Here is an 11,857-nt window from a genome sequence, read left to right as displayed (position 1 = left end):
CTCAGCACACAAAGACGGGTCTCTGACACGGAAGCAGTAGTCATTCCAAGGAAAATCAGCAAAATACCTCCTCAGGTCCCCCCAACTAGCAGAGGCAAAACGCCAGAGGCACCTTCGCTTAGGGGGATCCTGAGGAGGGATTGGAGCGATAGGACAAAATACAGATACGAGATTGTGATGGGAGGAGCCCAACGGAAAAGAAAGGGTGACAGCATAAGCAGAAGGATTAGAGGTCAGGAAAAGGTCAAGAATGTTGGGCGTATCTCCAAGACGGTCAGGAATACGAGTAGGGTGTTGCACCAATTGCTCTAGGTCGTGGAGGATAGCAAAGTTGAAGTCTAGTTCACTAGGATGGTCAGTGAAGAGGGAGGAAAGCCAAAGCTGGTGGTGAACATTGAAGTCTCCAAGAACGGAGATCTGTAAAAAAGGGAAGAGAGTCAGAATGTGCTCCACTTTGGAAGTTAAGTAGTCAAAGAATTTCTTATAAACAGAGGAGTTAGGTGAGAGGTATACAGCACAGATAAATTTAGTTGGAGAGTGACTCTGTAGTCGTAGCCAGATGGTGGAAAACTCGGAAGATTCAAGAGCGTGGGCACAAGAGCAGATTAAGTCGTTTCACACATAAACGCATCATCCAGCTTTGGATCGAAAATGAGGATAGAGAAAGTAGGAGGGAACAGAAAAAGAGGCTACTGTCAGTTGCTTCAGACACCTGAGTTTCAGTGAGGAAAAGAAAATGAAGTTTAGAAGAGGAGAGGTGGTGTTCTACAGATTGAAAATTAGATCTTAGACCGCGAATGTTGCACAAATTAATGAAGAAAAAGTTGAGGAGGGTGTCAAGACACTTAGGGTCGTCGACAGAAAGGCAGTCCGACCTGGGGACATTTATGGTCCCCTCCCCAGATGGGGACTCTGAGGCTGGTGTAGGAGTCGCCATGATGGTGGAAAAATAAAGAGTTGTGTTATACATGAGAGTATCTTAGTAGTTCTATAAGTAAAAAGGAATTATGTTACAGGCGTTTTGGTGTCTTCGTTCCCGAGTGATCATACTCTTAAGACCACGCCCACTGAGCGAGCTGTGTGTTGTTATTGTTTGTTGTGCCACTCGCGTCACGCAGTCACGTGGTGTTTGTGTTCATCTTCATTACAACGTCTGCATCATTGCCATTAAATGTTTGATCAACGTCTCATTTAGATAAAATGATGATTTAGATAAAACGATATATACTTTGGTATATACACTGTGTGATATATTTTTCTTGCGAGAACATTGACAAACTAGCAGGCAAGGACAAGGCATGTATTCCACCAGCGCTGTACATGAAGGGTGGCAACCATCCTCCGGAGACTTGTGATGGGCCGGGCGGTGGACCGAAGTAAAGATATAAAAATAAATCAGTAATTAAATTGTATCCACGTGCATATCAACTGATATTAGAGACAGACAGACAGATAAACGAACACATGATCTGGTGGCGGAGGTGTCATGTGTGAGGCGAGTATGCTTTCCTATGAGGTGACACACACTACCCCGGCAGGAGGCCAGAGTGTGGCTCGCTGAGGCGTGAAAGGCGACACTTCACTCTCGCCTCACTGACAGCAAACACTCGTTAAGATTTGCCTGAATGGTTTGCTGTGTAGCGAGTACACTTTGGCTTTCAATGATAAATTATAATCATTTCACAAGTATTAACATTGCTATATTAATGATGTCGCCTATACATTTTTTTTTTTTTTTTAAGTAGGAAGGGCACTGGCCAAGGGCAACAAAAATCCAATACAAAAAAATATGCCCACTGAAATGGCAGTCCCATAAAAGGGTCAAAGCAGTGGTCAAAAATTGATGAATAAGTGTCTTGAAACCTCCCTCTTGAAGGAATTCAAGTCATAGGAAGGTGGAAATACAGAAGCAGGCAGTGAGTTCCAGAGTTTACCAGAGAAAGGGATGAATGATTGAGAATACTGGTTAACTCTTGCGTTAGAGAGGTGGACAGAATAGGGGTGAGAGAAAGAAGAAAGTCTTGTGCAGCGAGGCCGCGGAAGGAGGGGAGGCATCCAGATAGCAAGATCAGAAGAGCAGTTAGCATGAAAAAAGCGATAGAAGACAGCTAGATATGCAACACTGCGGCGGTGAGAGAGAGGCTGAAGACAGTCAGTTAGAGGAAAGGAGTTGATGAGACGAAAAGCTTTTGATTCCACCCTGTCTAAAAAAGCAGTATGAGTGGAACCCCCCAGACATGTGAAGCATACTCCATACATGGACGGATAAGGCCCTTGTACAGAGTTAGCAGCTCGGGGTGTGAAAAAAATTGGCGGAGAAGTCTCAGAACACCTAACTTCATAGAAGCTGTTTTACCTAGAAATGAGATGTGAAGTTTACAGTTCAGATTTTAAGTAAAGGACAGACCGAGGATGTTCAGTGTAGAAGAGGGGGACAGTTGAGTGTCATTGAAGAATAGGGGATAGTTGTCTGGAAGGTTGTGTCGAGTTGATAGATGGAGGAATTGAGTTTTTGAGGCATTGAACAATACCAAGTTTGCTCTGCCCCAATCAGAAATTTTAGAAAGATCAGAAGTCAAGCGTTCTGTGGCTTCCCTGCGTGATAGATATGTTTACCTCCTGAAGGGTTGGACGTCTATGAAAAGACGTGGAAAAGTGCAGGGTGGTACCATCACTGTAGGAGTGGATAGGACAAGAAGTTTGGTTTAGAAGATCATTAATGAATAATAAGAAGAGAGTGGGTGACAGGGCAGAATCCTGAGGAACACCACTGTTAATAGATTTAGGAGAAGAACAGTGACCGTCTACCACAGCAGTAATAGAACGGTCAGAAAGGAAACTTGAGGTGAAGTTACAGAGAGAAGGATAGAAACCGTAGGAGGGTAGTTTGGAAATGAAAGCTTTGTGCCAGACTCTATCAAAAGCTTTTGATATGTCCAAGGCAACAGCAAAAGTTTCACCAAAATCTCTAAAAGAGGATGACCAAGACTCAGTAAGGAAAGCCAGAAGATCACCAGTAGAGCGGCCTTGACGGAACCCATACTGGCGATCAGATAGAAGGTTGTGAAGTGATAGATGTTTAAGATTCTTCCTGTTGAGGATAGATTCAAAAACTTTAGATAGGCAGGAAACTAATGCAATAGGACCGTAGTTTGAGGGATTAGAACGGTCACCCCTTTTAGGAACAGGTGGAATATAGGCAAACTTCCAGCAAGAAGGAAAGGTAGATGTTGACAGACAGAGCTGAAAGAGTTTGACTAGGCAAGGTGCAAGCACGGAGGTACAATTTCGGAGAACAATAGGAGGGACCCCATCAGGTCCATAAGCCTTCCGAGGGTTTAGGCCAGCGAGGGCATGGAAAACATCATTGCGAAGAATTTTAATACGTGGCATGAAGTAGCCAGAGGGTGGAGGAGAAGGAGGAACAAGCCCAGAATCGTACAAGGTAGAGTTTTTAGCAAAGGTTTGAGCGAAGAGTTCAGCTTTAGAAATAGATGTGATAGCAGTGGTGCCATCTGGTTGAAATAGAGGAGGGAAAGAAGAAGAAGCAAAGATATTGGAGATATTTTTGGCTAGATGCCAGAAATCACGAGGGGAGTTAGATCTTGAAAGGTTTTGACATTTTCTGTTAATGAAGGAGTTTTTGGCTAGTTGGAGAACAGACTTGGCATGGTTCCGGGCAGAAATATAAAGTGCATGAGATTCTGGTGATGGAAGGCTTAAGTACCTTTTGTGGGCCACCTCTCTATCATGTATAGCACGAGAACAAGCTGTGTTAAACCAAGGTTTAGAAGGTTTAGGACGAGAAAAAGAGTGAGGAATGTATACCTCCATGCCAGACACTATCACCTCTGTTATGCGCTCAGCACACAAAGACGGGTCTCTGACACGGAAGCAGTAGTCATTCTAAGGAAAATCAGCAAAATACCTCCTCAGGTCCCTCCAACTAGCAGAGGCAAAACGCCAGAGGCACCTTCGCTTAGGGGGATCCTGAGGAGGGATTGGAGCGATAGGACAAGATAAAAATATGAGATTGTGATAGGAGGAGCCCAACGAAGAAGAAAGGCTGACGGCATAAGCAGAAGGATTAGAGGTCAGGAAAAGGTCAAGAATGTTGAGCGTATCTCTGTGTCCTGTGTCTTCCCGTGGCGATGGGAAGTGGGTCAGAGCACAACAGGCGGGGGAGAGTGAAGGGAAGGGAATGAGAAGGAGGATGCTAAGAGGAAGAGAATTAGAAATGGAAAATGAGAGGAATGATAACTAGAGAGAGCAAGTGAGGGGAGAGTGAAAGAGGAAGGAATGAGAAAGGAGATATTAAGAAGAAAGAAGAGTGGGGAAAGAGAAAATGATAAGGTAAAGACTAAGAGAGAGAGAGAGAGAGAGAGAGAGAGAGAGAGAGAGAGAGAGAGAGAGAGAGAGAGAGAGAGAGAGAGAGAGAGAGAGAGAGAGAGAGAGAGAGAGAGTCAATGCACTGCTCTCAGACATCATGGCCTGGGGCGACCGGTGGCAAGTCAAGTTTGCCCCCGAAAAGACTCAGGCCATGGTGGTGTCCCACTCTCACGAGGACGCGCGTGAGGTGCGTGGAAGGCTGAAGATGGGAGACAACAGCATCCCTCTGCAGGACAGCGTAAACATCCTTGGCGTGGAGGTGGACTCGCGGCTGCTCTTCGACCGTCACCTCGAGGACGTGGCCCGAAAAGTGTCTCAGAAGGTGACACTGTTGAGGCGTCTGAGGCACCTCCTTGACTCCGATGGCCTCCTGACCCTGTACAAGGCTCAGGTCAGGCCCATCATGGAGTACGCGCCGCTCACGTGGATGTCCAGTGCCCAATGTCATCTCTACTTGCTGGACAAAGTGCAAAGGAGGGCAGAGCGCCTCATCAGTGGCGCCAGACAGACGCAGCCTCGCCAGCAACCGTGGCGGCAGCGACAACAGCAGCAGCAGCAGCAGATACAGAAGGATGGGCCGGTGCTGAGGGACACTCTGGATCATCGCCGGAAAGTTGCAGCGCTGACAGTGCTTCATAAGGCGCAGATCCAGAATGTTCCTCACCTAGCAGACCTGAGGGCTACCTGGAGGAGATCTATGAGCAATACGAGAACGGTATTGAGCAACGATCTCCTCTTGGAGGTGCCAGGGTCTCGCTCCAGCACCCACCAACGGGCCTTCTCCTCCGCCACTGTAGTGTGGTGGAACACCCTCACGGCTGTGGTGGACGTACGACGTCTGTCCACACAGCAGATGAAAGTGTCCACACACAAGTGGTTACGCCTTCAGACTCTCAACCCTCCATAAGAAAGACACAAAAATATGGTCGTGTCTGACCTCCGGTGAACTTGCCATATAGATGCACATGACCTCTATTGTAAGTACTGTACATATATAACCATATCATTTTCTAGTTTATTAATCTATTTATTTGCTTATTACTTATACATTGATTTAATCACTGGTTACATACATGTGCCTATACATCTTAGCAAAATATTAATATTTATTATACCACACACAGTAATGCTTTAAAATAGTTATACACCACAAAGATAACTTTAGCAGAGGCCACAATGAACATGTGTGTTTAATTGTTTAGATAAAGAGAGAGAGAGAGAGAGAGAGAGAGAGAGAGAGAGAGAGAGAGAGAGAGAGAGAGAGAGAGAGAGAGAGAGAGCGAGATGGTGGGAAATATGTGATCTTTTTCTGAGCATACGAGTTCGTTTTGAAGCCCCAGAGGATGTGATATTTTACACCACCACTCATTTTTGCCTCCTCCTCGCCTCTTTTCCTGTATCTCTTGTCCTCTTTTCCTTCCTTTCTTCTTTTCTTCCTCCTTTCCTTTCCTTTCGCCTTTCTTTCTTCCTCCTTTCCTTTTCACCTTCTTTCTTTCTTTATCTCTCTCCTTCTCTCTCTTTCGGTTTTCTTCTTTTTCAACTTTTTTTCAGCTTCCTTTTCTTCTTTCCTCCCTTCCTTCCTTCTTTCTTTTTTTCTTCCTGCACTTCATTCTTGTCTTTTCGTCTTCCCTCCTTCTTTCCTTCCTTTCCTTTCATTTCTTGTTCTTTACACCTTTCTTCCTTCCTTTCCTTTCTTCTCTCTCATTTTCTTTCCTTCCTTCCTTCCTTCCTTCTTTCGTTCTCTTCATTTCTTCCTTTCCCTCCTTCCTTTCTTTCCTTCTGCTCTTCACTCCTATCTTTATCTCATTCTCTCCTCCTTGCATCTCTCTCTCTCTCTCTCTCTCTCTCTCTCTCTCTCTCTCTCTCTCTCTCTCTCTCTCTCTCTCTCTCTCTCTCTCTCTCTCTCTTCTCGTATCTTGCTTTCAGTTTTCACTCAAATTCCTTTGAGATAAAATAGACTTTTCGTGTTTCCCTCATTCAGTGTGTGTGTGTGTGTGTGTGTGTGTGTGTGTGTGTGTGTGTGTGTGTGTGTGTGTGTGTGTGTGTGCGTAGGCTGTGGTCCTTTTCACGATTAATGATATCAGGAAAGAGAGCACACACACACACACACACACACACACACACACACACACACACACACACACTGAAAAGGGAAATGATTGTACATGCTCTCTCTCTCTCTCTCTCTCTCTCTCTCTCTCTCTCTCTCTCTCTCTCTCTCTCTCTCTCTCTCTCTCTCTTTCTGTCCATTTCCTACCACTAACAAAATTCGGGTGGAAAATTGAGAGAGAGAGAGAGAGAGAGAGAGAGAGAGAGAGAGAGAGAGAGAGAGAGAGAGAGAGAGAGAGAGAGAGAGAGAGAGAGAGAGAGAGAGAGAGATTAACAGAATTGAGAAACAGACGAAATTCTACCAGATAAAGAGCTGAAAGAAAAAAAATGAAATCATAGGAAAAAAAGAGAAAAATTAAAGAAAGAGATTAGGATATAGAGAGGAAAAAAATTAAAACGGGGGAAAAAACTTGATAGGAAGTGAATATGAAGAAGAAGGGTTAAAAGGACAGGAGGAAAGAAAGCAGTTGGAAGAAAAAAAAGGAAAGTAATGAGAGAAGGAAGCAGAGAGGAGAAGGGAATGAAGGAAAGAGAAGAGAAAAAAGAAAAAGAGCACAAAACTTATAAGAGGAAAATCTGATTCATCTATTTCTCTATCTTTATTCTTTTCCTCCTTTCTTGCTTTATTATCTACTATTCTTCTTCCTCCTCATCTTCCTCTTCCTCCTCCTCCTGTTGCTATTACTAATACAGCTCCTCTTCTTCTTCTTCCTCCTCCTCCTCCTCCTCCTCCTCCTCCTCCTCCTCCTCCTCCTCCTCCACCTCCACCTCCACCTCCTCCTCCTCCTCTTCCTCCTCGCCTTCCCGCCATTTTTAATTAAATAATTGGCCTAGTCACTTTAATTAGGAGAGAGAGAGAGAGAGAGAGAGAGAGAGAGAGAGAGAGAGAGAGAGAGAGAGAGAGAGAGAGAGAGAGAGAGCAATTAATAAGCATTTTTAATCAATCCATAAATCTCTTTGCTAATTTGTGGAGAGACTGAAAATTTTGGATCTTACTCAAACTAACTAAATTTTGCACAGGCCTTCGTAAAGTGTCATTTTATGAGGCACACTTTGCATAAACACTTCATACACTTCACTATTCTCCGCAGTGGTTATAATCTCCCTGTGAACAAAATGAACATAGTGATTTTATTTTTTCACACCTACACACACACACACACACACACACACACACACACACACACACACACACACACACACACACACACACACACACACACACACACACACACACACACACACACACAAACACCATTTCCCCAAACGTCTTATCTGGAATGCTTTGACAGACAGTACTATACTGAAGGGTACTGGAGTGTTTTTTTTTTTTTTTTTTATCAGGGGTAGTTTTAAAGGCTCTAATGGAAGTTATTGGGAGTTTTCATTTTTTTTTTTTTTTTATTATGATTCTCGTGGTTTTAACATGCTGGAAGTTATTGGGTTTTTCATGATTCCAGTGGTAATTTAACAGGTTTAAGTCGAATTCATTGAGGTTTTCATGATTCCATTTGTAGTTTAACAAGCTCCAGTACAAATTATTGGAGGTTTCAAAGGTGCTTTCATCAATTAAAGGACTGTAGTTGAAATTATTGTGATTTTCGAAGGTATTGCAGTTGTAGATATTAAAGTTTTCAAAAATACTTTCATGATCGGAATGAAATTTTAAGAGAATAAAATCTCTAAGGGAATTTTAAATAGCGTTTCAAGGACACTTTCACTGTTGTAGTGATACGTAATCGCGAGGAATTAGAGGAAGTTACTGACGTTTTCAAGGATCGTTTCATAATTGTGGCGACAGACTAACCCTTCCACTGCCACACACAACAGTCAGCAGAACCAGAAGCAATGCGTCAAGTCTTTATAAGCGTCTACGAGAAAGTTAGCGATGAAAAAAGAATACATTTCTCAATTTCTTCCCAGTTCAAAGGATTGGATGTGGCTGTAGAACAAGTAAAGATGCCTCAGAGTGATTGTTAATTAGGGAAAGGTGTACCAATGGCAGTCAAAGGGTTAACAGGGTTTCAGTACCATTAATGAGGAAAACATCAACAAGAATCCAACTGACTATTTGTGACCTTTGAAAACAGTCACTAGGAGAACAAACAATTTCAGAATGCGAGTATGAAATTCAGTTCCTTTATTTGTCCTTATTAATTTGTTCCTGTCGTCTTTAATTTCATGCCTTCTTGCATTCATGTACTTCTCTCTCTCTCTCTCTCTCTCTCTCTCTCTCTCTCTCTCTCTCTCTTGCTCTTCTGGTCTAGAGAGAGAGAGAGAGAGAGAGAGAGAGAGAGAGAGAGAGAGAGAGAGAGAGAGAGAGAGAGAGAGAGAGAGAGAGAGACAGGAGGCGAGAAATTTATTACGTTCAGCAAATTTAGAAAAACATTACGCGCCTTAAGCCGTCCACTGTTTTCACTCCACGTCTTCTTAATTATCTGTGAAATATTACTGCCATTACCATTATTATTATTATTATTATGATGATTATTATTATTATTATTATTATTATTATTATTATTATTATTATTATTATTATAATAATTATTATTATTACTATCATTATTGTTGTTGTTGTTTTTGTTGTTCTTGTTCTTGTTATTCTTATTCATATTCTTCATCTTCATGTTTTAGTTGTTGCTGGTGCACTCTCTCTCTCTCTCTCTCTCTCTCTCTCTCTCTCTCTCTCTCTCTCTCTCTCTCTCTCTCTCTCTCACGTAAGACCCGCGGCAGTTTCCAGCGTTGGGAACCTCTGCAATGGAGGGAGACGAGGGAGAGGGAGAGGCTGTGACGTCAAGGGAGAGTGGTGACGCAATTGTGACGTGCGTGGAGTGAGAGAGAAGTGAGAGAAAGGCTGAATCTCTCTCTCTCTCTCTCTCTCTCTCTCTCTCTCTCTCTCTCTCTCTCTCTCTCTCTCTCTCCCTCCTGTCACATCTATCAGTATTTCAGTCATGAATGTTTATAAACGTAAATAAACAAAAACTCTTTACGTGACTAATGGCTTTTTCTCAGACTATTATTCTTTTTTTCTGGATCAGTCTGCATTTTCTTTCATTACTTCACTCAGAGATATCAATAATTCTTCATAAAGAAATAAAAGCAATTTACTTTATTAGTTTATTTATTTTATTCATTGATTTACTTACATTTTTTTACCAATATTATGTATTCCCTTAGCCCGTTTATTGTACACACCCGAACAGCATTTCTCACAACACATTTTCTTTGACTTGAATTATTCGTGAAAACTTCCTACACAACTTTTCTTGCGTTATATTCATTTGTAAGTCCTTTCATTAATGTACATCCAACCTCACATATTCTACGTTTCCTTTTTATGCACCTAGAGTAAGAAATTGTGTCACATTTTTATATTAACACATTCCTTTAATTCACCTGTAAGTGTGCACTCACGCAGCCATAGTAGATTCTCCTTCAGTTCGTCTTATTTTGTGTGGACTCCTGCCACATCTTATTCATCATTAAGTATTCTTTTTGTCCACCTATCAGTGTGCACCCTCGCCACATCCATACTACATTTTCTTTTATCTCGCTTTATTGGTGAGAATTCTTGTCCCACTTCACGTAACATAATACATTCTTTACAGTTCATCTGTTATCGTGCACCCTCACCACATCCTCACCACATCAATGTTACTATAGTTCATCAGATTCTGTTATCGTGCACCCTCACCACATCAATGTTACATTTTCTTTTAGTTCCTTTTATTGGTGATACTCTTTCCATAATTCATTTAACATTAGGCAGGTTTTTTTATATATATATATATTTTTTTGGTCCATTCATTTGCGTGCAAGCCTCACCGCATCTATATTGCATTCTCTTTTACTTCATTTTATTAGAAAGAACTCTCGGTACATTCCTGCCAATTTTGCAATATTTTTTTCTTTTTCGTTAGTACCCAACCTCACCGCTTCACAGTATCCTTCACAATACATTTTTTTTTTTTTTCATTTCAGTTAGTAGCGCGGTGGCGGGCTCCTCCCCTCACACCGCAGCGGGATGCCTGGAACACAAGCCCCGCACAGCTCTCCACGCACCGGCTCGTTAGCACCACACTAAACCAACCCAGAACCTGACCCTGAAAATTGACCTTTCACTCTTCCCTCTCCCAATATTTTATTTCTTCCTCTCATTTGTTCTTCCCTTCCATTCTCCCACTCTGCTCTTCTTCGCTCTTCCTTTTTTTAAATCTTGACATTTGAATTCCTCTTGTCTGCTCAAGTGAAGCGAATGGGGATTTGCTTCGTTCAGGGTTCAAGTACTATAGGGTTTTACCATTGCCAACAAAATAATTTTCGCTGTGATTTCATCAAGAGATCTCAAATTTTCCGTGGTATTATTCATTCCAGCTTAGGCTCCAGCACACTTGAACACTGTATGGTTTGAGTGCTAGACAAATGTTGCCATCTCTTTATTTGCTTGCGTCTATAGTTTTTGATCAGCAGGAAGCAGAAAGCAAAAGTGAATGAGTGAAAAATGAGAAAAGATATCTTTCCTTGATCAGAACGACTTAATATGTTTTCTTCTCCAAGACCTCTAACCGAACCCTATAAACACTGACCAAACATACTGCTAATAAAAATATAAAAAAAAAGCAGCGTTGCAGCACGTCCTGAGAGTAAGACAGATCCTGGAGGGCTGGACTCGACTGGACTCAGCTCTCTAGACGTCTCTTACTCCTCAACAAAGCGAGGCGAGGCGACCAGCGGGGTTCATATACCCGACCCCGCCATTCAGTGGAAAGCCTCCTGACTCGCTCTGACCGCCGCACGCACTTGCACCGGCTAAGGCAAAACAATAAATGGAAGCAAAAAGGAAGACGATGCTGCTGCTAAACTCAGGATGAAACTGACCGCACAGATATACTTTACTTCCCACGACCTGCACACATTTCTAAAAGGCAAGGCAAGGGAAGGTGAACTGAAGCGAAAAGATGAAAATAAGTAAAGGGAGAAGAGTGTATGATATTATTATTATTTTTTTTTTCAGAGATGAACTTTTCGTTATTGTTTTCTTCCTTAGGCATGAGTGTTCAATTCTAGATACATTTATAAAAGGTAAGGGAAGAAGAGGTGGAGTAAAGCAGAAAGATGATAATAAGTAAAAGGGAAAGATGCTATTTTCTTCTAAGATGCACTTTTGTTATTTTTTTTTTCTTAGACACAATAAGCACTTGTTTTTAGATACATTTCCAAACAGAATAGGAGTGAAGCGAAAAATTAAAATGAGACAAGGGAGGACGGTATATTTCTGTTTATATTTTCTAACCCAGACATGTGCAATTTTTTTTTTTAGATACACTTCAAGAGGGAATAGAAAATGGAGTGAAGAAAA

The 11,857-nt window shown here is 42.1% G+C and overlaps 1 long non-coding RNA gene across 1 annotated transcript in view; it reads left to right on the top strand.

Moving 5' to 3' along the window:
- The window catches only part of LOC135097314 (uncharacterized), a 16,901-nt gene extending 5,044 nt beyond the window's left edge, over nt 1-11,857 (top strand). The window contains exon 3 of the long non-coding RNA XR_010265597.1: nt 10,480-11,857. This is a non-coding gene — a long non-coding RNA (uncharacterized LOC135097314). The remainder of the gene's footprint in view (nt 1-10,479) is intronic.

The sequence above is a fragment of the Scylla paramamosain genome, unplaced genomic scaffold (assembly GCF_035594125.1).
Source record: "Scylla paramamosain isolate STU-SP2022 unplaced genomic scaffold, ASM3559412v1 Contig17, whole genome shotgun sequence".
Lineage (NCBI taxonomy): Eukaryota > Metazoa > Arthropoda > Malacostraca > Decapoda > Portunidae > Scylla > Scylla paramamosain.
Note: the sequence above shows the minus strand (reverse complement) of the source record. Positions and strands in the feature narration are given on the sequence as shown.